Raw genomic sequence first — 26,665 nt, 5'->3', positions numbered from 1 at the left:
CAGTAAGGGTGCCTATTTGGAAGCGCCAAACCTACGCTACACACATGCCGTGATCCACGCGACTTGGCATTCTTGCGTCACAAGGCACGTGATTTCACCGTGCATCTTGTAATAAGATTCAAAAACTGCGCTCAGGCCTTCAGTCACTTTTGCCTCAACAGTCGCACAAAAAATTATTGGTGGCGCAAGGAGAAGCTTGTCGTTTGGAGTGACAAGTGATCACCGCTGCTTTTCCTTGTCAGAGTCAACACTACACTTTGTTCTGCGGCCTTGGGAGTAGTGTTGGAGTAGAAATTGCTGAGGAGACGTCGCGGAGTGGCGAGCTTTCCTGCGCAGGTATGACTTTGGCCGTATTTCAGCATGGTCGAGTGGAAAAATTCAAAAAGTTTATGTCAAGAAAACCCCAAAGGGTGCACCCTTAGCAAGCCTCAACACTGACAGACCGCCTGGAAGTGGAGCTCATGCTCCAGTACAACCGTGGTCGGCTCGGCCATGAGCTGTGAGTTCCCAAGCCGTAATGGGACACGAAGATAGTTGCCAGACATTGTCCACCGTGTATCGACTACTAGTATCGCATTTCTATCTTTAATTTACCATGGTGCCCTGTTTCATCTGATCGTGTCTACAATGAAATTAGACACAAGACCATCCGAAAAAGTATTTCTGTACACCATTTTCTTTCCTTTTTATTGGTGCTGAAACTAGCATTAATGCTGCAAACGAGCACTCAACCTAGTATTAGCAACCAAAATAACTAGCATTGCCAAAAGCATTTTTGCCCAAAAAAACTAGCATTAGCCGCTGAGGCCTAGATGCGACGCGATCTGCGACGGACGCGTGCGATGCGAACTCGCGAAATACCATTCACAGAAGAAGTCAGCGATGCGACAAATTTTTGCAAAGTCTTGCTGATTTGAGTACGTCACCATGATATTTGCGCGGTTTGGTACAACCTGTACAAATTTATAGGCAACTCTTGCACCTTTGTACAACTTTGCTGTAGAAAAGGTCAAAATCGTACGCCAAATCGCTTGTCGCATCGCATCGCATCGCAAAAGTTGAGCCAAGCTCAACTTCTGCGATGGCCAGCGATGGCCCAGTTGCGGCAGTTGCGTGGGGTGCGACATGGCTGCGATTTGAGGTTTTCCCGGTTTCGCGCCTGTCGCATCGCGTGTCGCATCGCAAAAAAGCTTCTGTGAATCCCGCTCAAGGCGCGTAGCGCCGAGGCCTGCGCCCGCGGCCGTACGCACGAGGCCTTGATGAAGGCGAAAGGTCCTGCCAGACCTCTATGATGGTGTTTCAGGTTTTGCTTTCGCCTTTCTGGTATAAAAGCAAGACACGTATAGGGGTGGTGGTCGGGGACGTGGTGGATTCAGCTTGTGAGTTTCAGCTCAGTCCGCTAACCGCTTCTCATGGATGGGATGATCATTGGTCCATGATCTTTCGCTTTCTCAAAATTATCAGAAAGGTTCGGCAACTCGTCAACTCCTTTTTTTGTAGAACAGAAAGTGGAAAACTGATCGCGATGTTTGCCACTTATTTCAGCTTGTTTCTTAGCAGATAGATATGTGCATGCTCTTTCGCTTATTCACAACTATCGTAAAATTTCATCTCCACTCACGACAACAAGAAAGAGTTGAAAACTGACACTTTTCATGTTGCAGTTTTTGGACAGGCTGTTTCCAGGTACCAGAGCATGTTCACAGTCGAATGTGCCATTGACGACGGGCTTTATTGCTACCGTATTTTTCCGTATCCATAATAATAATATAATAATATCTTTATTAGGATGACCCAGAGGCTTGTCGCCTATCAAGGGGTTCACCGCTTTGAAGGATGTACATGTACATGTACACGTATGAGCTAAAGTGAAAGTAGTGAAACGTTGTGCAGCGTGAATGCGTTGGGGAGCACACGGGGGGGGGGGGGGGTTATGTACATGGCGTAGGCATACCGGAGAGCGAAGCACTATGTTTGCAAGTGAGTTTGCGAAGCTCATTCTTGAAAACAATAATGGATGGTTCTGCAGTTAGCCTTGGTGGGAGGCAGTTCCATAAGAGGGAGGTTTGGAAGAGAAACAACGATTTTGATGTGGTCTTTGCTTTAGGGAGAATAATTTTGTTAGGGCGTCTCGCACTCTGCGTGATATTGAAATGGAATGAAGCTAGGCAACGTCGATACTTGAAAATAAATTTGTGCATGGTAACCAAGCTTAAAAACTGCCTGCGGTAAAGGAGGGATTCAATGTTAGCTTTTTTATTAAGATCCTGCTTGGGTGTATTAAAGTCGATTTGGATTTTGCGTTTCCTAAGGTAGGATCTTGCAAACCTGGCCTGGACTCTATCCAGCTCAGTCAAGTCGCTTGAACGAAGACGAAAGGACCACACTACGACGCTATACTCAATCACAGGTCTAACATAGCACTTGTAGAGGAGCATCATGGCCTGCGGTGTAAGACGATGTGCCATGTGACAAAGTAGGCTTACTCTCTGCTTGAATTTGCGACTGATGTCAAGGTAGTGTTGACGGAAGTTTAGGTCTGCACTGAAGCGAACTCCCAGATGTTTGAGGATGTCAATACTGGGAAGAGGTAGACCCTCCATAGTGTAGGTGGCAGATGTTGGTGCTGGTGATGATGCTGCCGCTGGCTTATAACGGAAGCTTAAAACAGAAGTTTTTGAGGGCGAAAACTCTCCGCCTCTTTCCCTGGCCCAGTTTTGACATGCATGAATGTCCGCTTGGATACCAGGACTTGACAGAGAGCCTTTGTACGGCAAAAGTAGAGTGACATCATCCGCAAACAAGAAGGTGTGCGAATGATGTATGGCTTCTGGTAGGTCATTAATGTAGATCACGAACAGTAGAGGAGACAGATGCGATCCCTGGGGAACACCACAGTTGGTGACTTTGGGCACTGACATGCATGACTCAATCTTCACGGCTATGCTTCGATCCATTAATTGACCACGGGCTTTATCGGCTCATCAAGGCCACCGCGGGAACGTCGCTCATTGGCTACAACCATAGAAACGGTACGGTAAAAACTTGAAAATTATGGTCAGCGTACAGCATGGAAACAGGGCAAGAGTACATACAGGTATGTCATGTAACGGGCGAACATGTTTAATTTCTGAGAAGTTCTCAATCTCTCATTTTCATGCCAGGCGTGAGCCAGCCCCTTGCTTAACAAAATGAGTGCTCCTTTTTTGTTTTTTTCTTTTTAGTTTAGTTTTTCTTCTCTTCTTCTTTTTATTTTGCTTTGCCCGCCCAAACAAAACGTTCAAGCCGCGCGAAAAAAAAACACAATGATGCACGACTGATCCAACTCTGCATAGGGTCTTGGTCGAGCGCACTAGTAATCGGATCTTCTGATGTCATACGTACACTCCACACCAGCGCAAGGCCGGTCTTTTTTTTATTTATTTTTACTTTTTTATTGAAACAAAGAAAAATGGTGGCACCTATGTACAGTACAGGCAAGAAAGCATAAAAGGACTCTTGGTACAGGGGATATGGCCGGATGGCCCACGCCTGGTATAAAGTAAACGTAAAAGAGAAAAAATAAAAAGTAGAACAGCACACGGGGTCGCCGTGGTTAACAAAGAGAGAGAAGAAGGCAAAGAAACGATAAGAAAGAAAGAGAGGTAAGCAACTCCATGTACATCAACAGCACAGTTGTGTCATACGCTTACAATGAACACTCAGCAGCCGCCAGAACAGCCGAGTGAACAGGAATTGGCACTGAAGAACGCCGGTAGCCGCGCAGACTAGCAACTATGGCTCTCACTAGGCTGAAGGACAGTTTGGACCGGACGAAAGCCATGGTGACGGAAAAAGGCTCGTTGCACTTGTCGCTCAGTTTGCTGGCAATCCTGGCAAACAGCGCAGATGAGATGAGATGAGATGAGGCTGGTCTCGAGGCAGTGCCCCGTTGTTTTTGATCCGAGAGTAGGGACCTTTCGCATTTGCTACGAAACGAATGCGAAACGAAAGTTTGATTCGGCTCGTAATCGTTTCGTTGAAAACAGATTTCAGGTTTCGCAAGTCGTCATGCAAATGTGCATGGCAACTACGAATACGGCCGCGGGCGCCGGTAGCTTGGCGTACGGGTTTTTACACGCACACGTGCATGGATCATGGAATCAAGGGAAAAATGTGTACCTTGCAAAACATGTGTACCTATCCAAATAAATGTGTACCTGACGGATTCGGAGCGTGCCACGAATGAAGAGGCTTCCATTCGTGAAAACGAGTTCTCCGCAGGGACTCTGACGAATCCTCGAACCCAGGTGACGAATCAGCATTCGTTTCGTATCCGTCCGCGGGGTGCGAAAGGTCCCTAGTACCCGCGACTCCCCGGGTTCCCCTCAGATGTGTACGGCATTATAACGCAAAGATCCGATCCGCCGATTACGCTCGACCCTATGCAGATTGCAGAGCTGGATCAGGCGTTGCACACTCTGGGAGGTTATGTACTCTTGGTACTCTTGGTACAACTGAGCTGCAGTTGTGCAGAAAGAGACCTGCTTGAATCCTACTTGTACGCACTACATGATCACGGAATGTAATCACGGAATTCTGCCGTACGGGGGGGAATGAAATCACGGAATTCCGCCGTACGTGACAGCAACCCATCCGGATATCCGAGCTGCACCCTCTGGTTTTCACGTACCGGTACTCTTGATTTAGAAAAGCGATCCTGTCAGCTTTTCTATTATTGTGTTCTATACCAGTTTCTCCGAGTTCTGTTTTCTTCTTCTCCGAGAAGCTATAGAATATAAGAACGCCCCTTCAGGTTGCTGTTTTCAGTGAAGTCGCGGCCGCCCGCCTTGTTGTGAACTACCAGGCAAGACTACCAGTACGTAGATACTTACCTAGTTCTTAGTACCTGTACGGAGGGTTACTAATAACACTGTTTATTCAAAGCTCCACATTTAAGTGAATAATAGCAAGAAGGTACAAGAGAGGAGGTAGAGAGAAACGGTGAGCTACAGTGTCTGCTGCCCCAGGTACCGTAGCGGTAGCCTGCTCCTCTTCACCGGGACACACGCTGGTCCTGATTTGAATCAAACCCACCCGTTCAAAGCTTCCAGTGCTTCGACTTCGAGTTTGAGGAAGCCGAGCGTCATGTCGAGGCCATCAGCCGTCGGTTTCCAGTGTTGGAAAATCCGAGCATTGCTCCTTCGTGTGTTTGTGCTCGTGTGTGCGAATTATGCATGCAACCGTCCAGTAAGTGGTTTTGTGCTGGCAGACTCCGTCAAAGCCATTCACGTCTCAGTAAGTCCCAATACAACTCGACTGAGTGTGCTCGAAGACGCAGCCTCCGTTGCAGGCATTCCGACCTCGGTGTCTCTCGTTGTCAGGCTAGTATATTCAAACGGAAGCAGCAGTGAAGATGTGAGCTCACACAACGACACGACATTTAGCGTGAGCGATAACCGGATACTGCAGGTCTTGAAAAGACGCAGAGGAAGTGCGAGTGATGTGGTGGTTGAGTCTAAAATCCTGACGACAGGTTTGAGCGTTGTAACGGTAAGGCACACATTGTTGTCTGTTCATAGCAATATCACCTTCTCAGTAGCAGAGGCAACATCACTGTCTCTACGAATCACCCCATACCCTGAGTATCCCGGTTCAACCAATGTTGATGCATCTAATCTAAATGTTATTGGTCATACAAACAAACACCAGCAAGGCCGACTTTGGACAACAATGTCGTTAAGTGACAACACAACACTAGACATCTCGCAAAGCAGTAATCTCCAATACACCCTAACCAGTACACCAACCTCTCTTGCTAGAACTCAGAAGCTTTCAGCTTTTCATATTCTCAAAACCCGCAAGTTAAGTATTGGCTCTGCAAACATCTCAGTAACACTGAAGGGCGGTGCTGACGTTCCCCACAGTCCATTGACAGTTGAATTTGCAAACAATACTCTCTCAGTCTGTGCAATATTTGATCACAGCGTTGTGTCCTCATCATATTCACCACACGTTGTGTATCACATGCCAGGTATGAATGCTATTACTCTCCATGGCTTGCCGACTCAGGCAACCGCACATTTTGATGGCAGCATGATTTTGTCAGATGGCACAGTTCACTACGCGGTCAAAATGGGAGGGACACTTTTCCAAACTGTGAATATCACCAGTGAAAATGATAACATTGTAATCATCAACCCTCGTAATGGGTATACACTTCTAAGGAGAAACCATCACAGTGCAGTCCGTGTGTCATTTTCTTCCAGTCTGAATGGGATAACAGCTGTATCACACCATACCTATATCTATGCTAACCTTGATCCAGAACGAGGTGATGTAGACATCGGTTCTCGGTACGGTGCTCCATTGCCGGCTGTCGAGAACGGTACAAACTTCTCATTTCCTATGACTGTCAATGCGTTTAGTCGTGTTCTTGGCATGGTTGATCTGACATTGTATTATGATGAGGCCATGACCCTCGTACTGGCTACCGACCCTGTACACTCATTAAAAACGGACACGTCAACTCCTGGGGAAGTCCGAATTCACGGAACCGTTTCTTCGCATGGCAGATTAGGTGGATTTCGAGAACACTTGAGCAGTTTTACCTTCATGGCTGTGAGCTCTGGTGTTGCAAAGTTCAGTGTATTTGTTACTAAACTTGACCAAACTTCAGGCCACCGAGTCGGCTGGAAAACTGGTATGAAAGCAGTTGCTGCAGACGTGTCTATGGTGATCGGACCAAAACCAGTCCTAGCCTCGTTGCCTGCAAACAATGCACAGGGATATATTTCGAGCAGCAGCTCAAAGTTTGTCATGGACAACATCTCAACATTAGTAATTCCAGAGGACACTAAAACTCCGTTTGTGTTGATGGAGTTCAATAAAACTCAACCATGGTGTTATTCCAAATTCTTAAAATTCTCCATTTCCTCCGGTAACAGCATTCCACCTACGTTCCATATTCATCCGTCCAATGGGCAACTATCAGTTATCAGAAATTTCGACCATAGGCATATCAACTTTTTCAACATCACCATCAATGTTTTAGACACTTTGACAGACAAACTTGTCAATCAGGTTCAGCTCAAGAATATAACTGTTCTGAAAGCAAATGCTCCACCTAAATTTCCTCCTGGAAACTTATATAATTTGACAGTTTCAAAGTATGCCATGGCTCCCCTAAAACTTCTCGAACTGAATGCAACTGATGATGAAGATATGGCAAGTCCGGATGGTTTCTTGAGCCACAAAATTGTTTCGGGTAACGAAAGTGGGAAGTTTGTAATCAATGCAACATCCGGTACTCTTTCACTCGTGAGGAGTCTCATTTCCGAATCTGACAATACAGTTTACCTTCTGGTTATTGAAGTCAAGGACCATGGCCTGTTTCCTAATTCAGTGAATGCAACAGTGAAAATCCGTGTGGTTGACGTACAAATGCTACTTTCTACAATGTCTGGGGTAAAGAGACTTAGCATACAGAAAGGCTCTGCAGCAAGTGCTGGCGTGGTGTCAGATGTAGCGCTAACTGCTAACTTGGTTTTCGCTGATGGTCGAATAGTGGATTGCACAGTGCAGACTTCAACAAGATTTTCTCTCAATCCCCATTCTAATGTGCTATCAATAGCGAGGTCTCCCACAACTCTTGTTCTCAGGTCTCAGGATATTGTTGGCAATTCCACTGTCAGAGTCTATAACTCGCAATACTTTCTAGAAAATTCTACATTATTCTCGGTAGTCAAGGCAACATCTCTGTCTCTACGAATCACCCCATACCCTGAGTATCCCGGTTCAACCAATGTTGATGCATCTAATCTGGATGTTATTGGTCATACTGGTGGTGAACAACAGCAAGGACGACTTTGGACAACAATGTCGTTAAGTGACAACACAACACTGGACATCTCGCAAAGCAGTAATCTCCAATACACCCTAACCAGTACACCAACCTCTCTTGCTAGAACTCAGAAGCCATCAAAGAAAGATTTTTATATCCTCAATCGAAACCCATCTTGTTCCTCCACCTCCAGATGTGGTATAGGCTCTGTGAACATCTCAGTAACACTGAATAGCGGCAAATCTGAAGTTCCTCAAAGTCCACTGACCGTTCAATTTGTTAACAATACTCTCTCAGTCTGTTCCATATTTAATCACAAAATTGAACCCACTTTGTCTTCACTGCACAAGGCATCGCAAATGCCTGGGGTCAATGCTGTTGCTCTTAGAGGCTTGAACAATATGACCGCTGCAATTGCAGATTGTAGTGTGATTTTGTCAGATGGCACAATTATATACGGCACCAAACAGATAGGAAATCTCACAGCTGCAGTGAATATCACCAGTGAAAATGATAACATTGTATTCATCAACAATCTTAATGGGTATACACGTCTAAGGAGAAACCATCACAGTGCAGTCCGTGTGTCATTTTCTTCCAGTCTGAATGGGATAACAGCTGTATCACAACATTCCTATATCTATGCTAACCTTGATCCAGAACGAGGTGATGTAGACATCGGTTCTCAGAATGGCGTTCCATTGCCAGCTGTCCAGAACGCGACAAACTTCTCATTTCCTCTGTATGTCAATTGCCCCAACCTCACTCTTGGCATGGTTGACTTGACATTGCATTATGACAAGTCAATGACACTCATTTTGGATACCAAACCTGTCCAGTCCCTACAAACGGATACAGCATCAACTCCCGGAGAAATCCGAATTCACGGAACATTGTCGTCAAATGTCACTAGAAAAGGAAACCGTATACTTTTGTGCACATTGACATTCAAAGCTGTGAGCCCTGGCATTGCAAAGTTCAATGTTTTCATAACACGACTACTTTCACTCAAATTAAAACAGCCAATTAGCAGTCTTGAGGGTACGAATTCGATTGCTTCAGACGTTTCTATGGTGATCGGACCTAAACCGATCTCGACTCCTCTGCCTTTGAACAGTGCAACCGGATTTATTTCCGACAGCAGCTCAAAGTTTGTCATTGGCACCATACCATCATTAGTAATCCCAGAGGATATTAAAACTCCGTTTGTGTTGATGGAGTTCAAGGTAACTCAGCCAAAATGTTACTCCCAGTTCTTAAATTTCTCCATTTCCTCTGGAAACAGCATTCCACCTACTTTCGATATTCATCCCTCCACAGGGCAACTTTCAATCATCAGAAATCTGGACTACCGACGTACAAACCTTTACAACCTCACCATCGATTATTACGACACTTTCATATCCAAACTTGACAGCCAAGTACGCCTTGAAAGCATAACTGTTCTGAAAGCAAATGTTCCACCTCAATTTCCTCATGGTAACCTTTATAATTTGACAGTTTCAAAGTATACCATGGCTCCTCTTGTACTTCTCGAACTGAATGCAACTGATGATGACGATATGGCAAGTCCAGACGGTTTCTTGAGCTACAAAATTGTTTCTGGTGATGAAAATGGAAAGTTCGTAATCAGTGCAACATCTGGTGCTCTTTCCTTGGTGAAGAGTCTCATTTCCGAATCTGACAATACAGTTTACCTTCTGGTTGTTGAAGTCAGGGACCATGGCCTGTTTCCTAGTTCAGTGAATGCGACCGTGACCATTCGTGTGGTTGACGTACACATGGTACTTTCTACACCTTCTGGGGTAAAGAGACTTAGCATACAGAAAGGCTCTGCAGCAAGTGCTGGCATGGTGTCAGATGTAGCGCTAACTGCTAACTTGGTTTTCGCTGATGGTCGAATGGTGGATTGCACAGTGCAGACTTCAACAAGATTTTCTCTCAGTCCCCTTTCTAATGTGCTATCAATAGTCAGGTCTCCTACAACTCTTGTCGTAACGTCTCAGGATGTTGTTGGCAATGCCACTGTCAGAGTCTATAGCGCGAAGTACTTTTTAGAAAATTCTATATTATTTTCGGTGGTAGAGGCAACATCACTGTCTATGCGAATCACCCCATACCCTGAGTATCCCGGTTCAACCAACGTTGATGCATCTAATCTGGATATTATTGGCAATACTGGTGGTGAACAACAGCAAGGACGACTTTGGACAACAATGTCGTTTACTGATCACACAGTAAGTGATATGTCGATGAATGGAAACCTGAAATTGATCCTCACCAACAACTCTCACCTGGCTAGTTTGGGGAGGCATCTATCCTCTGGTTATTATATTATTACTCCCAGTGGTACCGGCTTTGGAAATGTCCTGATCTCTGCAGCTCTGTCTGGCAAGGTCTCAGTTCAAACCCCGTTGTCGGTGAACATCTCAAAAGATGAACTGGCGGTATGCGCTTTGTTCGGCATGACTGTCCGCACGGGTGGTCTCTCAGCCAATGCTCTGGTTCGTGTCGATGGGAGCACCGCTGATTACATACTTCGCAACACGACAGCTCACAGGCATGCTATTGCGCACGCGGATGTGCACATTATACTTGAGGACGGCACTGTGTATTACGATGTCTTGAACTCGGTCGGTTTGAAAAATGTAATCAATTTGACGAGCAGCGCGCCGACCAGCATTTCCATCAATCGCAGCACCGGGCATGTGACTTTACTGAGCAGCCAGCACTATACCAACCCTGTTGTATTGCACGCCAGTGCCAAGTTTGGTGACATCACCGCCCCTCCAGCAACCATAAACCTGTATCCGTATATTGGCCCATTCCACAATTCTTCTGCATTGAGAAGTCTAATGAGTAGATTGCTGATCCACTCTCACGCAGAGATGTCACAAATTCTGCATGGGCGAACCCCAAAGATCAGCATCAGTGTTTCAGAGGACACAGCACAGCAAAGCAGATTGTTCCAGTTGAACCAATCGAATTTCTACACCTGCAATGTTCCAGACATATTCCAGTATCAGATTACCGCTGGCAACCCTGACTCTCACTTTAGCATTGATCAAAACACTGGTGTTATTTCGTTAGCCAAACTTCTAGACCGAGAAACGGCTTCAGAGTTCAAATTGCTGGTGGCACCCAAATACCGCGGTGCACTGTTGATGCAATCCACCATTGCAGTTCAGATTGCCGTAACAGACTTGAATGACCAGAGTCCTGCATGCGTCCACAAGCAGACCAAGGCGTTTGTAGCGGGCAGCAATAGTACAGGGAATGCGGCATCTCTTCCTGGCACGGCTCTCACTGTTCTTCTTGCTGAAGATCAAGACGTCGTTGACGAAGGTAAACTCACCTATTCCATAATAGCCGGTGATCCGAACAAGCAGTTTTCCATTAACAATCGAGGAGCTCTTCACACGGCGTCCTCACACAATCTGTCCGGCGTACATGTCACCCAGCCACAGCATCTAGTGGTACAGGTCACAGACACAGCCGACCACTATACACTATGCCTGGTTGACCTGGTCTATTACTACAGCAGCCACCTGGTACTGGTACCTATCAGCCACAATGGCAGCAGCAGTGCAACATTCAATGCGACTGCCTTCGAAATCCAGCTGTCCGCCGCGCTTAGCAGTGCACTCCACAAGGCGGTTTCGGTTCATGTTCACCGTACGGTTTCAGACACCCGCACATCACCACCACTGTAAGTTCATTGTCCTGCATAGTCGAAGTGGTTGGCATGGCAGTGTTGCCTTGGTGATAGCAGCAGAAGAAGTGGGGAGTTACAGTGTTTGAGCAACTGAATTTGACACTTTTACGGAAACTCTAGTTTGAACGAACCGTTTTTACTGCATGTGCTTTTGCATTTTTATTTATTGAAGTAAATAAAAAACCGTTTCCATGGAGACAAGAACGATATTTTACACGCACAAAAATACAGTTGGACATTGATCACATGTGTTACAGCATTGGCCAGTGTTAGGTATTGTTAAACAGCGTCGTACTTCCTCTGTGTCATTTAAATTGTCCCTTATTTTTCAAATTTATTTGGTCCCTTTGCAAGCGCTTCGCTGACTTTGTTGGTGTTATCAGACCTTCTGCCTTCGCAGTAATAGGCGCCATGCGTAGCGCATTTTAGGAATTTGAGAACACTTTGTTCTTGCCCTCGTCAACTTCAGCATCTTGAATTCAGGAGAGATACCAGGACTCTTATACCCGAGCTTGCAGGCTTGATAAATGCCCACGCGAACGATGTGGTACAACACAAACTCCAGAAAAACGATACACGCTCTGGGGCCGAATAGTGCAGAGCGCAATGAATTTTTTTGGTACGAAAGAGAGCTCCGACAAAGTCCGATGCCACCACAGCTTCAGTAATAAGTAGAAATTGCCCAGGAAGGGCAGCACCAGTGTTCAAACACAGAAAACAGCAATTCCGACAGTCTGACTGAGACGAGCAAGTCACAAACATTGCGATGTGTGAACTGACAATTTTAATGAGGCGGAGGAAGTAATTTTAGTGGGATTTTGCCAGTTTGTTTTGTTGTTGATTTTTTTGATTTTTTAGTTCGATATTTTCGGGTGGGGAATGTCTATCAAACTGAGCATGAGCATCTGTTGTCTGCTTTACCCTCCTTGTGCATATGCTTACAGGCGGCGTGCTGTAATCTACGCCATCGACTCCGCCATGTCAACGGGCTACTCCACCGTGTTCTTTCAAGGCAGCATGATTGCCAGTACTCTTAAGAATATCTCCAGCGACAAGTCCCACCACCATCTGGCAACCGGTCTGTTCCTAACTCCAGACGCTATAGACACATTCAAGGTACATGAAAACCTCTTTAGGACGAGCGCCAATGAACCAATGGTGTTTGTTCTCAAAACCCAGAGTCTGTCTTATCCATATTTTGAAAAAAATGAATACACAGTGATCTATCCAATAATGGACTCGGATGGAGAGCCAAAGGATAAATTCATAGGAAAGAACAAGGACCAAGGAACTACAAGTTCCGCTATAATGTCCACTAACCATGTTATCACATGAGCTGATTGTTTAGTAACTGGTGGTGTTAGCGGACATTATAGTGTAACTTGTAGTTCCTTGGTCCTTTTTACTTTTTATAAATGTATCAAATTAATAGTAATGTGAATACTAGTTCTTCGGAAGCCACATTTGGTCTTATCAGAGAGTACTGCTCAACGGGGGTTCACTTTATGTGCTGTCTGGAGACGGACTCTATTTCCATGAAGCTGGCAGAGTGAAAATACACTTTACTCTCGTTCCATTGCAAACTTGCCACTTAACATGTTATCATGATAATTATATTTAATTGAACTCGGATAGTGAGCCAGTAATAAAAGTCAAATAGAAGAAGAAAATGCAAGGAAACGAGGTATGAAGCAACCAGCCATGACTGTAACAAGATAATAATGCAAGATCATAACGTGAAGCAAATTGGAAGAATTAGTATGTATGCGAAGTGTATCAGGGGATGCATGCAGGGCGATAGTGCGGGTTTGAATCCCAGGTTATGTCTTTTTTTAAGGAAAAAATTATATGAATTTATAACATCCGTATTCTTTTTTTGTCTAGGTCATCAAGGCAAAAAAGCATAGCGTAGGGCCCTGAGCTTCCAAGCTCTCTCGTTCCCGTAGCTATGCAGAAGGCGTTACTTCAGTAACGTCTGGCGCTAGCCAGGGTTCACACAGCTTTAATTTGGTGTTTGTTTGTTTGTGTCACGCCTGGAGCTATCCCGTATCTGTCTCGTATCTGTCCCGTATCTGTGACTACAAAGGCTCTACAGGATTGTACATAACAGCTGGCCACAATATTTGCTGGCTCCCGTATCTGTCCCGTACCGTACCAATATTCGTCGTATTATGTATACGACTCCCTGATGTAGAGGGAGATTTGGAAAGAAGTAGGGAGACGAGGAGGAAATTAAAATAGAATAGACGCCGAATAGGTGATAGGATGCGTCAGCAAAAACATACTTTGGAAGAGAGATCCCGTTGGCTCCAAAATAAGCGTTCACGAGCGATTCAGCGCCGGTCACAGGAAACGTCGGAAGAGAGATTCCGTCGACTCCAGAACGCAAGTGATCAGCAGAGTCTGCGCCGGTCCCAGGAAACGTCAGGACAGACATCCCGTCGAGTCCAGAACGCCCGTCATCGGCAGAGTCAGCGCCGGTCCCAGGAAACGTCAGGACAGACATCCCGTCGACGCGCAGAAAAACTAAATCTGCAGCCTCTTTTGCCGTCGGACAGGATACGTATTGTAGGAGACTGTAAAGTTATGTAATGTGCTCCACAGGCAACCATGCATTTGGCGTCCTCACTGGCTCAACAGGTCAATGTATTACTACAGAAAGGCCAGAAAATCCGATATCTGTATTAAAATCAACTAATTTTCGCTGGCGATTTAATTTCGCTGATTTCGACGCTTGGTACCAACCGGCCAAAGTAAGTCGCAGGCCAAAGTTTGTCATAGAGGAAAATGATGCATGATTGAGCAATGGATGCATGTGAGAGCAAAACATACCGATCGATTTCTTTTTGAAAACTCCAATCGGCTAAAGTTTAATGACGGCGAAACGTTTCGTTTCGAGATCGGCCAAAGTTTCTCATCGGCCAAAATTTGTTGATTTACAGTATAAGGAGATGAAAAGAAAATAAGGAGCAAACCAAAAGTAGATGGCCCAGAATCTGCGAAAACCAGGCTTAGGGTGAAATTTCACAAAATGACTTTTTCCCATTTTCAGCTTCTACTGGGCATGGGAGGTCAGGAGACAAAATATTACAGGTGTGGGTCGACTCATAGTGGTATTAAAAGTATCTCAAACATACCAGGGTATTGTGTTAAAAAATCCAAAAAAAAAACAAAATTGTTATCACAGGAAAGAAATGAAGAGAGATCCACCAGAGTGAAGGAAGAGACATGGATGATTTTTGTTTAGGTGACATGACAAGGTAGGCATGTGGGGGCAGGCTTGTTGTGGCCCCTTGGTGCTGCAGGCTGTAGTGGCCATGCACAGTTCTGCATGAATTTTGTTTGCTCCTCACTCAGCACATTCTGGGACTGCATGCATGTACTGGCATGCTCTGGCGCTACACACCACAAGGAAACCCGACTCCAGTTGAGATGGCACCTTTTGAAGGGTGAATCTAGTACAACTATTCAAAAACAAGCAAGAACACAGCCTTTCAAACTGTTCCACTGTTCGTACTCGTAGTATGCGCATACTAGTGATAGTGTGCTGGCGAGCCTGGCGTGCTGCAGTGTCTGCTTGGTGCTGACCAGCAAGTGAAATCTCGGCACGCCGTACAATCCCTTGCAGCTAGCTGTCCAGCGAGGAAAGTCTCGAGTGGAGGCCTCTCGATCTGCACGCTCATTCGCCTGGCATTCAGTAGCACTTCATCGCCAAGGACTTCAATTCAAAACAGTTTTCACACTGCGCTTCTAGCCTTTTTCCTCTTGAACTTGCTGCAAACGTATGAGCTCTGCTGCGCGTGTTCCCTTTGCGTGAGGCCCAGAAACAGCTAGTATCTCCATACTTCGATTGGCTGGGTCGATGCCGTCCAGGTTCTCCTCGCTATCGCCATCACGACTCTAACTGGAGACGATTTCTTCACCATTTTCCGCAAGCAGCAGCTAGCGCAGAAATTTCGCCATCCCTGAGTGAAGGAGATGGAATCCGTTCGATCAGCTCAAAAACTCTTCGTTGTGGCTAGAGGAGTAGCAGGGAATATTCTACCGGAAGCCCTTTGACTTCCCTGACTGCTGAAACCATTCCTGCCATGACTGCTACTTCTTCAAACAAGCGAGATTGACTTTGGTTCCACTTCACTGCACTCGAGCGTCCACGCGACACAACCGTTTTACAAAACATCATTTTTCTCAAAAAAATGATTTTCACCCTAAGCCTGGTTTTCGCAGAAGTTGGGCCAGATGATATTAGAGAAATAACAATCCGCAATAAATTCTGCAAATACTTTTGCCTAACTCATAATTTTCAAACTGATTGAAACGTTTTTGCAATACAATGATGTGGCCAATCAACGGAAAAAAAACATTTCCATCAGTTCTAATAACATGTACGATGAGCTAGGCAAAAAAGCATAAAAGCATAGCGTAGGGCCCTGAGCTTCCAAGCTCTCTCGTTGAACTCGGATAATGAGCAAGCAATAAAAGTCAAATAGAAGAAGAAAACGCAAGAAAACGAGGCACATGTATGAAGCAATCAGCCATGACTGTAACAAGATAATAAGCAGTCAGAAAATTCGATAACAGGGCCAAAAAAGACAGGTTTAATACTGAAACATTCAACGACCTGAGAGCTAGCTCTAGCACATCTCCAGTGCGGAAACCAACAGCCCTCCAATCTTCTTCAATCCTACCTAAGGGGTCGTCGCAAAAGTTTTCTGTCGTCCCTGAAACGAACATCGTTCATTTCGTGCTCGGACCCCCTCCCCTCCCTCTGAAACGAACACAGCTTGCTATGCTGGACGACGAAAATCGCATGCATGTACATGTCATATGTACAGTGTCGGTCGACTTGCGATTTTGGCTCGCACCCCTCCCCCCCAAATGAATCATGTTCGTTTCAGGGACGACAAAAAACTTTTGCGACGACCCCTAACCATGAACCTTCCAAGTCAGAAGGCTGTTGGTTTGCGCACTGGGGATGTGTTAGAGCTAGGTCTCAGGGTGTTGAATGTTTCAGTATTAAACCTCTCAGTTTTGTGCCCTGTTTTCACACTTTCTGACTGCTTATTATCTTGTTACAGTCATGGATAGTTTCTTCATAACTCGTTTCGTTGTATTGTCTTCTTCTATTTTACATACATATAATATTTTATAGGGTACCTCTCTTTAAACTCTCCAACTACCGGTCTCTTCGCTGCATATGTTCACTTCACTTCCAAAAAAAACAAATAATATTAGATACCCTATAATGTGTGAATGGCTGCAATGGAGTCTGCGAGTGCTTAGAAAACATATAATATTAATTACACAAAAGGGAGAGGGGAAGCCATGTCGCAACTCTGAGTTTCAGGTATTACTACGATCATCAGGCAACTGATGGCTCCAAAATGGGCAGCCTGAACATAAGGGGGAGTAAGGTGAGAAGTACTGAGGGGAACCACTGTACAGGTGAGATGCAGTCGAGAAGTTGATAAGGCCTCGTTTACACGACAACGATTGAAAAACGTTTTGTCCAAAATGTATTCAAAAGGATACGCTTCCACAGATTTTGATAAGAGCGTTTACACGACAACGCTGAAAAACGTTTCAAAAACGTTTCAAACGAAATACGGCCTTCAAAGTGTTTTCAATCGTTTCCGTTCCGTTTCGTTCTCTTGTAAACGGCAAAAACGTTTTACTAGTACCAAGGGCACATTATGTACTCTTGCTAGTACGAGCCTTGTACTCAAAACATGCCGCCGCCAGCTGCACCAGGCCAACTTATTGCACGTGACCATTGCGCGTCGAAAACACCTTGCAGTGTACCCGCTTATTGTTTTCGTGTAAACAGCAAAACGTTTCGAAAACGATTGAAAAACGTTTTTCAATCGTTGTCGTGTAAATGAGGCCTAAGTCTTTTGACTTGGGGCTATGCAGGTGCAGTTCCGCAGCTCTAATTGTTCACACCATAACTTCTGCTGCTGCTGCTATTTAGCCCCAAGTCAAAATCCCTTATAACTTGCTGCCTGCACCTGACTTGTAAGCTATGGTTCCCCTCAGTATTTCTCACCTTGCTTCCCCTTCTGTTCAGGCTGCCCGTTTTGGAGCCATCAGTTGCCTGATGATCGTAGTAATACGTGAAACTCAGAGTCAATTTCTTATTACTTGTCGGTTTCAATACGTATTTCTGTGTATGTCTGTGTATGTCTGTGCGTATGGGCGTGTGTGTGTGTGTGTGTGTGTCACTCTGTGTGTGTCTGTTTCACTATATGAGTGTGTGTGTGTGTGTGTGCGTGTGCGTGTGTGCGTGTGCGTGTGCGTGCGTATTGCGTATGTATAAATATAATGTGTGTGTGTGTCTGTGTGTGTGTTTCCGCGTGCATGTGTGTGTGTGTGCACTTGTGCATTTGTGCATGTGTTTGTGTGTGTGTGTGTGTGTGACCATTTCGCAGCCCGAATCATCAACTTCTGACTTGGGCATGCATGGAGAGAGTACGCCGCCAGTTTCTGACCTGCAAGTTGGACTAATTTCCATCATTTCTGTCCTCTGCACAACCATGATGGTCATGGTCGTCTACATTCGCACCCTGCAAACGTCAAAGTGAGTATTCTTTTATACTGAACAAACATCTGTCACCTGGGCTTGGCGGGGCCGAGCACAGAGGAGCATTACAAATCTCTCTCTCTCTTTCTCTTTCTCTCTCTCTCTCTCTCTCTCTCTCTCTCTCTCTTCACAAACAGTCTCATTTCCTGTGAATGTGAGCAGTTACTTGAAGTGACTTTAAATGAAACAGTTCACAAAACTGTCATTTATCAATCATAATCAGGGTGAGCACCATAAAATTGCAATTGCATCTCCCCAACCATACACATAATTGCAAAAAGAATGCCTTTACGCTTGGCTACTTCGGCTGGGACCCTTCCCCTGTCTCCCGCCACACGACAATCCTCTGACTCTTTAGGTTTTGACCAAGTTCGTTTACAAAGAAAAACACAAGTTGGCAGCAAGAGAACAGGGAAAGAGACAACAAACAAATACAGACCCAGCTCATAAGTAGCGACAAACTCTTGACAGTAATTGCGTGAAGGACCTGAGCAATATTCCGGAACAAATTCTCAAAAAGCTCCAGAGAATTTTGAAATATTTCAAGAATGCCACGCGTCTTTATTTTTGAAATGGACTGTAGTAGACTAACATTTCTAACTAGAGAGAAGAGGGAACGGACCGAAACGACCAATGAGATACCAGCACGTACAATACGCGTGAGGAAAACGAAGACAATGACACCACAGACAAATCACTCCCTCTATCTCTCTCTTTCTCTCTCTTACTCTCTCTCTCTCTCTCTCTCTCTCACACACACACACACACACACACACACACACACACACACACACACACACACACACACACTGCTACTAGTACTACTGCTACTACCACCACTACTACTACTATCAATCAGCTACCTCAGCGGGGTAATGCAGCCCTCCACTCAGAGAACAGAGTGCAAAGTGAGGGGCAGTGGCGCAAAACAAAACGTACACTGCTATCCATGCATTCCTACTGTGTACTAGTATGTGTATACAAATTACGTGTCAGAAAGTAGCCATGCTACAGCAGAATAAATTGAAGAAACAGGAAATCAAAACAACCTGCCACACTGATGGAAAAAGGATTACCAAACAGATGAGGGGAAAGAAATATCACAAACCAGATGAACAGCCTGCAGTAGGTCCACAACGCGACAGCTGAAAAAGAAACAAAAATAGATTGTGAACATGATGTTCTGCTCAACGATAATGTCTGTACGAATACCGCTTCAGCCTCCGTGAAACAGGAAAACACAACCTTGAGCTGGAGGGTGAGCACCGACCATCCCACAAGGGCTCCACAAGACATACTTCCACAAGCGACGAGGAGTGTGCACAGCAAGCTAACGAAACTAAACCATCGCCGCACGACGACTGGCCACTCAGGTTCAAACAAAACAGGTCACGACAAATAATTCCACATGTCAGCGATGCACGACGCAGGAATAAGTTTCTGCGAGTCATATCAGTGCGACCTGTTTCTCCTCTCATCCAGGAATCCACTTGCTTTGTCGAAACGATGCAGTGGACACACGCACGCGCACACACACACACACACACACACACACACACACACACAGCACATGCTCCTCATAACCTACAAATGCGCGACATTCAGTGGACACAAATACACTCACACCGGCGGAAGCAGATTTCACACATTCTCTAACAACCGTGTACTCTGTCATGTCCCCCATTCCATATTTTACACACAGCACACCATACCCATTGGCACAATAGAGCATGATATTATTATGACATAGGGCAACACACAATACAGGAACACCATTGTACAATAGTGTGCGAAAAAATAATAAGCTATAGCGCATTTCAAAAGTCCAGACCTCTGGTTTCAAAAAAAACTTTAGACCAGCAACTATACCACACAAAGTATTGGATCCCTTTGTGCATATAATGTCCGAAATTGGGTGCCTGAATATCTAATCGCTTCGAAATCCCTATGAGAAAAATCGGGGGACTGAAAGAGAAATGCCCCGAAGAAATTTCTCAAAAAGCTGAAAACAATTTTTTTGGAAAGGATCGGGAGAACTTCAAATTCAAAGAATCAGTCGGGGAAGTGAACTGCCTGAAAAGAGAAAAAAATCGCCAGACCCACCAGGACTCGAACCCGGGACCTTGCTTGTCATGAGCAATGCTCTAACCACTGAGCTATGGGACCAGGCTGAACCTAGAAGGCGCTGACAATTTGAATTATTCGAAAAGTCTAGAGCTCTCTACTTTTGAAACGCACTTCAGTTTAATTTCGTGACACTAGCACATGTCAAGTCTTCCAGGCTCATGAGACCATCTTGGCATCTTGTGCATGTATATTATGGGTGTGTGAATAAATGACTGTGTGTATATGTATGTGTATGCTTGTCTGTGCGTGTGTGCGTGTTCTTGTGTATGTGTGTGTGTGTGTGTGTGTGTGTGTGTGTGTGTGTGTTTCCGCGTGCATTTGTGTGTGTGTGTGTTTCCGTGTGTGTGTGTGTGTATATGTGTGTGTGTTTGTTTCCATGTGTATGTGTGTGTGCGTGTGTGTGTGTGTGTGTGTGTGCGTGTGTATGTGTGTGTACTATGTTGTGTGCATGATTGTGTGCCTGCGTGTCTGGCTTACAGGTCGAAAAAACGTCGAGTCCTAGGTAAGACTCACAGCACGCGGTCTAGTAGATCACCGCTAACAGGATACACCATGTCCATTGCATCATCAGCACACACAACCGTGTGTGAACAAGACTCTCCTTTGAAAATGAACCCATCTAGCCGAGCAAGCTTCGGCATAGGTGAAGGTGTGCTGATGGACAGCAAAGAGACCGGTGCGGATAATGCTAAGCCAGGATATGCAAACAGAGAAGCACTGCAAAGCGACAGCACTGCGATGACCACTTCGGCCACGCTGAACTACATGAACAGGCTAGGTCAATGCACAGCTGCTTACGATCAACAGATTTATGCGGAAAACGGGGAGCAGACCAACAGGGCTAGTGCCGGCGATGACCAGATCTACGCTCTTCCGGAGCATGCTTTGACGGCAGTGGCACGAGGCAAGGATTCGAGTTCGCATCCGGCTGCCGACCATTATCAACTGGAACCGAATTGGGGTGCAGGTGTGCACGAATACGAAGCGAGTGTCAGTTCAAATACATTGAAGCAATGCACTCGTAGTCCCAGTTTGGATCTGTACGAAGGGGATGAGAGCACATGGCAGGATTGTCTTGTCGACAGCAATGATGCACACTCCTCTCACTTGGCCTCACTGTCTATAGTCAGCATGGCAGCCGCAACTGGTCAACCGGGCTCTGCTGAGAACGATGACACGTACGGAAATGACACTTATGGGTCCGCCGAGATCAATGACACATATGTCTCCGCCGCGTTCAATGACACATATGGCTCTGCTGAGATCAATGACGTGTATGGAAATGACGCATATGGCGATCTGGAACCTCGCGCCGATGATCTCTATGGAAACAACGACGAAGCTGACGATGATGTCTGTAATAATTTTATTGTGAGCATCTAGGCCCGCGGCACCCTACGATTCAACAATGAACACATATGCGAATGAGACAAACATCCTGAGCCCTACCACCACAGTGGACGCAGCATCAAATGATGGGTTTGATGAAAAATGACACAGGAACTTTCTTAACTAGGTTGGACGGTTTATTTCTTCATTTTTTTTTAATTTTCTCCTTTATTTACTTCTTTCGAAGGTTGTATACCTAAAATGTTGGTTCGTAGTGCACTGCCGCCACCCAACTTACTTGAAGTGGCCTCATCTTTTTTTATTGCAACACACCAGTTTTCAAACCCATTCTTGTCATTCATACATGACAGTCATGCTGTATATTTACACACACACACACACACACACACACACGCACACACACAAACACACACACACACACACGCACACACACGCACACACACACACACACACACACAGGCCCGCACAGTCCTCCCCTGGCCTTAGCTGAGCCACCCAGTAGAGGAGAATTCATGGGCACCCCACACCGTGCAGAAGTACGCGGTATTATTATTCAAGAAACTACAGTGTTACATTTCGCTTCACCGTTTTTTCACGCAATGGAAATTATAATCCAGAGCAGAGTTCCTTGTATAATCGCCAATTGCTCATTACAGGTTCCACTCCATCTAACAATTTAGACTTATCACCAGTTGTTATGCAGTATGTTAGCGCTGTGCACATGTTATCGCGATGTTGCTTGAGATCTTAGACTGCCATGCACATACTTTATGTTCACTCAATGTGCGTTCAAATCCTTTATGTTTTATCTCTTCTCATGATCACACTATCACTTCGCAGTTCTACAATGACACGTCGATAGTTTTAGTTTTAGTGTTTTTTTTATCAGCGCACCACATGGGGACAAGTGTCCAACTTGCTTCAAGTTCCCTTTCTTCGTGGGCCTGCGGGACGATTGACCATGATGTTTCGGGGAAGCATTCTCTGGAACGCTGTCCCCTCTGATTTTAGAGTGATAGGTGTCCCTGGTCCCTCCCGGAAAGCTCTTTCTGCCATTGATATACTTACTTTGTAAATAATATATATATATATTAATATCCTCATTAATAAACTTTTATTATCTGCCATAAATTCCAACCTTATCATTCATCTATCAATCATTATTCTGTGCATGCATGTTTATAAAATCAACCAAGTGTTCCTGACTCCATGAAATTGTCTTTCTATTCTTTGACTCCATGAAATTATTGTCTTTCTATTTCTGACTCCATGAAATTGTCTTCATATAATTCTTCCTTTTCTTAGTAGTAGTAGTATTCTTTTATTTATAGTGGAAAAACCCAAAACAGGCAGATGCCTAATAACAATGGACCCACTGTGTAGGGTGGAGGAGGGGGGAGACATGGCTAATGGTAAATAGTGGCGGCGAAATAGCGCAGTTCCAGCACAGCTACAGAAACATGGGCGTAAAGCTAAAAGCAGGCTTGGGTGGTGGGGTAGGGCCCCTCAACGTGGCCCTGGAATCTGTCACAACGGAACGAGTGGGCGTTCTCTCACAGACTCCCACAGACCCAAGTCAATTTTTGAATTTTTTTAGGTTTAGCACGTGCTACGAGGTCGTACCTTTGATACAACATCCAGCGCCGGGACCTCCACAGCAAGCCATTTCCACAGCGCTGCACACCAAATCCAGGATACCCTCAGAAACCGGCAAAGACTACCACTCACGTTCCACGACTGCCTAGTACTGAATCCTACCTGACTTCTAGACACGACTCAAACTTGCCAAAGTCACTAAATCAACGTCAACTACAATAATCAAGCCACATATCTGCAACATCACGAGGGTGCTGGCAAAAGTCCTGGTGCACGGCGGCGGGCAAAGCCCGCCGCCGTGCAGCCCAATACGTGGCTCAAAAACGTGACATTTTGGACTGGAGCAAAATTCTGCACACTTTCGCGTGTTTCCATGATACGACAAGTTGCGCACGGTCTGCTCACATTCAAATACAGTGCTGCCAACATACAAATGACAGCGTGCAACAAAAAAATCTTTCCTTGCAAGAGCACATTTTCGGTCATAACTCTTGAACGGCTGGTCAGATCGGGACACAATTTTCAGAGAACTTGCAGCTATTCATGCTCTTTCAACTGACGTAGCACTCGATATGAATTTACAGATTCGATTTTTCAGCGAATTTTTGGGTAGTCTGCCACCTTAAGGGTTTGACCAGTTTGTTTCGGATTTTTGCTCCTGCTGAGACAGTGCTGCGCCCAGATTATCGCGGGTCCATTTTTGTACAGCCCGGCCTGGTGGCGAGATTTTGGACCCGGGAGTACTAAAAACTGCTCGCATCCCAGGGTGCTCAGTTTCGCTCTATCCGATCGAGTAAGGCTTCCAGAAAGGCCCTCAGAAGGTGCGCGGCCTGCGGTGCCATAATATACCTCCTGTTTTGGCCCGATTTTTATTTTCTGCGCGGGAACCATACATGCAGACGTTATGCAGGGAAAGATGACGACACCGGTCAGTAAATTGTTGGTCGATTTGTTGCCTACCTCGAGGCTAGTCGGTGAAATGAGGGCTTCCTTCTTCAAGAAATATGTTGCCAGTCGTTAGTCGGATGCCACTCGTCTTCTAAACATCGTACTTGATGCAACCAGCGCAGTTGGATGGACGGGAGGCGAGGAATTTATCGTTTTCGATTTTCACCCTATTCTTGTTTGCCATTACATTGCAGCTGGCAGCACCACGAGGGAATTTTTAGCACAAGGGAGACTAGGGGTGCGTTTGGTTGGTACGATCTAGAACAGGATCGAACAGCTGGTGCACATGGAGCAGCCTCATGCCAACCAAACGGTACTCCAGAAACAGAGCATATTTTTGTAAAAAATATGCCAAACTTGGTGCATTCTTCAAAATGTGTATGGGTCACCATCACTGATTTATTTATTTATTTATTCAACATCTCCTGGCCCGTCCGAAGACTGCCAATAAACATGAGAGGTCAGGTGGTAGCCAACCACGGCAAGCTAAAAGGGAGAAAAAGAAAGATGCTGTCAGAGAGGGAAAGGAGATAGGGAGAGAAAAAGAAAGGGAGGCACATTAGTAATACATGGGATCACTTCGGATGAGACAGTGTGGAAAGCTGGACTTTGAATTTCCTGATATCCTGGCATGTCTTAATGCTAGTAGGCAGGTTAGACCAAAGGGAGTATGCTGAGAAGAAAGGGGATTTCAAAAACAGAGAGGAACTAGCTCGGGGCAGTGATAAGGCATTGCGTGTTGGTCTAGTGGTAACAAACCAGTTGTACTTGGCAATATGTTTCGGGACTTGGGCTAGGTGATACAACGTGTGTACGGTACGACAAGTCCAACCCAAAAGCGTATACACGTGATCATTTGGGACCAAAATCGATGTTCCCGCCAGGTTTCACTGTGAAAAAGTGAAACTGCTCGGTCTGCTCCGGCCTCGAGGCCGGAGCAAGCAGAACATGTTCTGGCCGACCCAGAACAGGTGCAGTCCCAACCAAACGCGCTGTTCTGGTGAATCCTGTTCAAGTTCATACCAACCAAACGCACCCTAGGTGAATTCAACTCCTCAGAGATATCGCCATGACAGAGGTTATTTTAGCCCTAAAATTGTGTACAAACCAACGGCACGAAATTATGGAAATATTTATTTTTTCGCAATAATTGCATGTTGGTTGAAAAAATATAGCCATCTTTGTATTGTGGCATCCTGGCGGTGTATTTCGTAACTATACTGCATGACAATATTATTTATGAGAAATGGCAGGGATTGTGAACAATGTACAATCAACAGCATTGGCAAAATTGATGCAGAGCTGTATGGTACTTTAGTACAATTTGCCTGTATATGTATATAATATAACCTAACCAGTTGATTATATGGGAAATATAAACCTGTATACAAACCGAGGCGAAGCCGAGGTTTGTATATTGGTTTATATTTCCCATATAATCAACTGAGTAGGTTATATTATGCTTATACTGAGCTGATATACAAACTCCCCTCTCCCCCACAAGGGTAGAGATTGGAATTCCAACCCACAACCATGGCTCGACGAGTCTTCCTTTCACCAACCCAGTGCGGATCAAGTACAAGACTACCACTGACTCTGTGCAGTGCATGCAGTGCTAGTGCAGTACCATCACACACTCTTTGTGACTTCAGTTTAGTACTGAAGTACTAGTTACATCGGAAGTAACAGCTATGCGCCAAGTAAGTTAGTTTGAACCTCACAGTGCTAGTGACCGTTACCGCGCGCAGATCTCACCGCGGGCTCTGTAAAAGAACCGTTTGCTCATTAGACTTTAGAGACATAGAGTTCGTCTCCTTTCCAAAGTAAGAGTGAAATGAATCAGCACGAGCCTGTTGAATCGACTCCCAAACGTTTCTTCTGAGGACGACAACGAATCACGATGTCATTATTCAAGCAGCAGTTTCTAAGAACACTGGCAGTGCCACGGATTATGGCTGCGCATGTTCCGTCCGCTCTGCGAGGGACGCGGAAAGGAGAACATCGATTGGAAAACCATCAGTAGTGAAGTTCCGTCGCCCCTGCTATCTGCATTCTATGTCCATACAAAAACGCAGGAGGAGCGGCACGCGGGCCGGCCGCGGGGCTCTTCAGCCGCACGTGTCGAGTGCTGCGCTTGACAGACGGAGTGCTGAAACAGCGAAAGAAGGACAGCCTCGAACGTCAGGTGCAGCACATGGCACATGTTACAAGGACGACGTTGTATTCTTCATCGTTGACGGGAAAGAGATCCTGAAGTTGGGACCGTCGTGCATGTCGAAAAACCATCAAGGCGGACTGCAGGTCACTAGTGTAATCCTAAAAAAAAAAGGAGTTTATATACCAGTTTATACACCAGTCTATATACCAGTTTATATACCAGTTTATATTCTCGTCATCGAAGTACCGGTTATATGCAAAATACAAGTCTGGAGTGTTGTGTGGGGAGAGATGGGAGTTTGTATACAAGCTCAGTATAATGGTATTTTACACACAAAGTCACAATGCATGAAACAGAAGAGCAAAACTA

This window comes from Sycon ciliatum, chromosome 13 (genome assembly GCF_964019385.1).
Source record: "Sycon ciliatum chromosome 13, ocSycCili1.1, whole genome shotgun sequence".
NCBI lineage: Eukaryota > Metazoa > Porifera > Calcarea > Leucosolenida > Sycettidae > Sycon > Sycon ciliatum.
The sequence above is the reverse complement of the archived record's forward strand: the minus strand, read 5'-3'. Positions refer to the sequence as shown.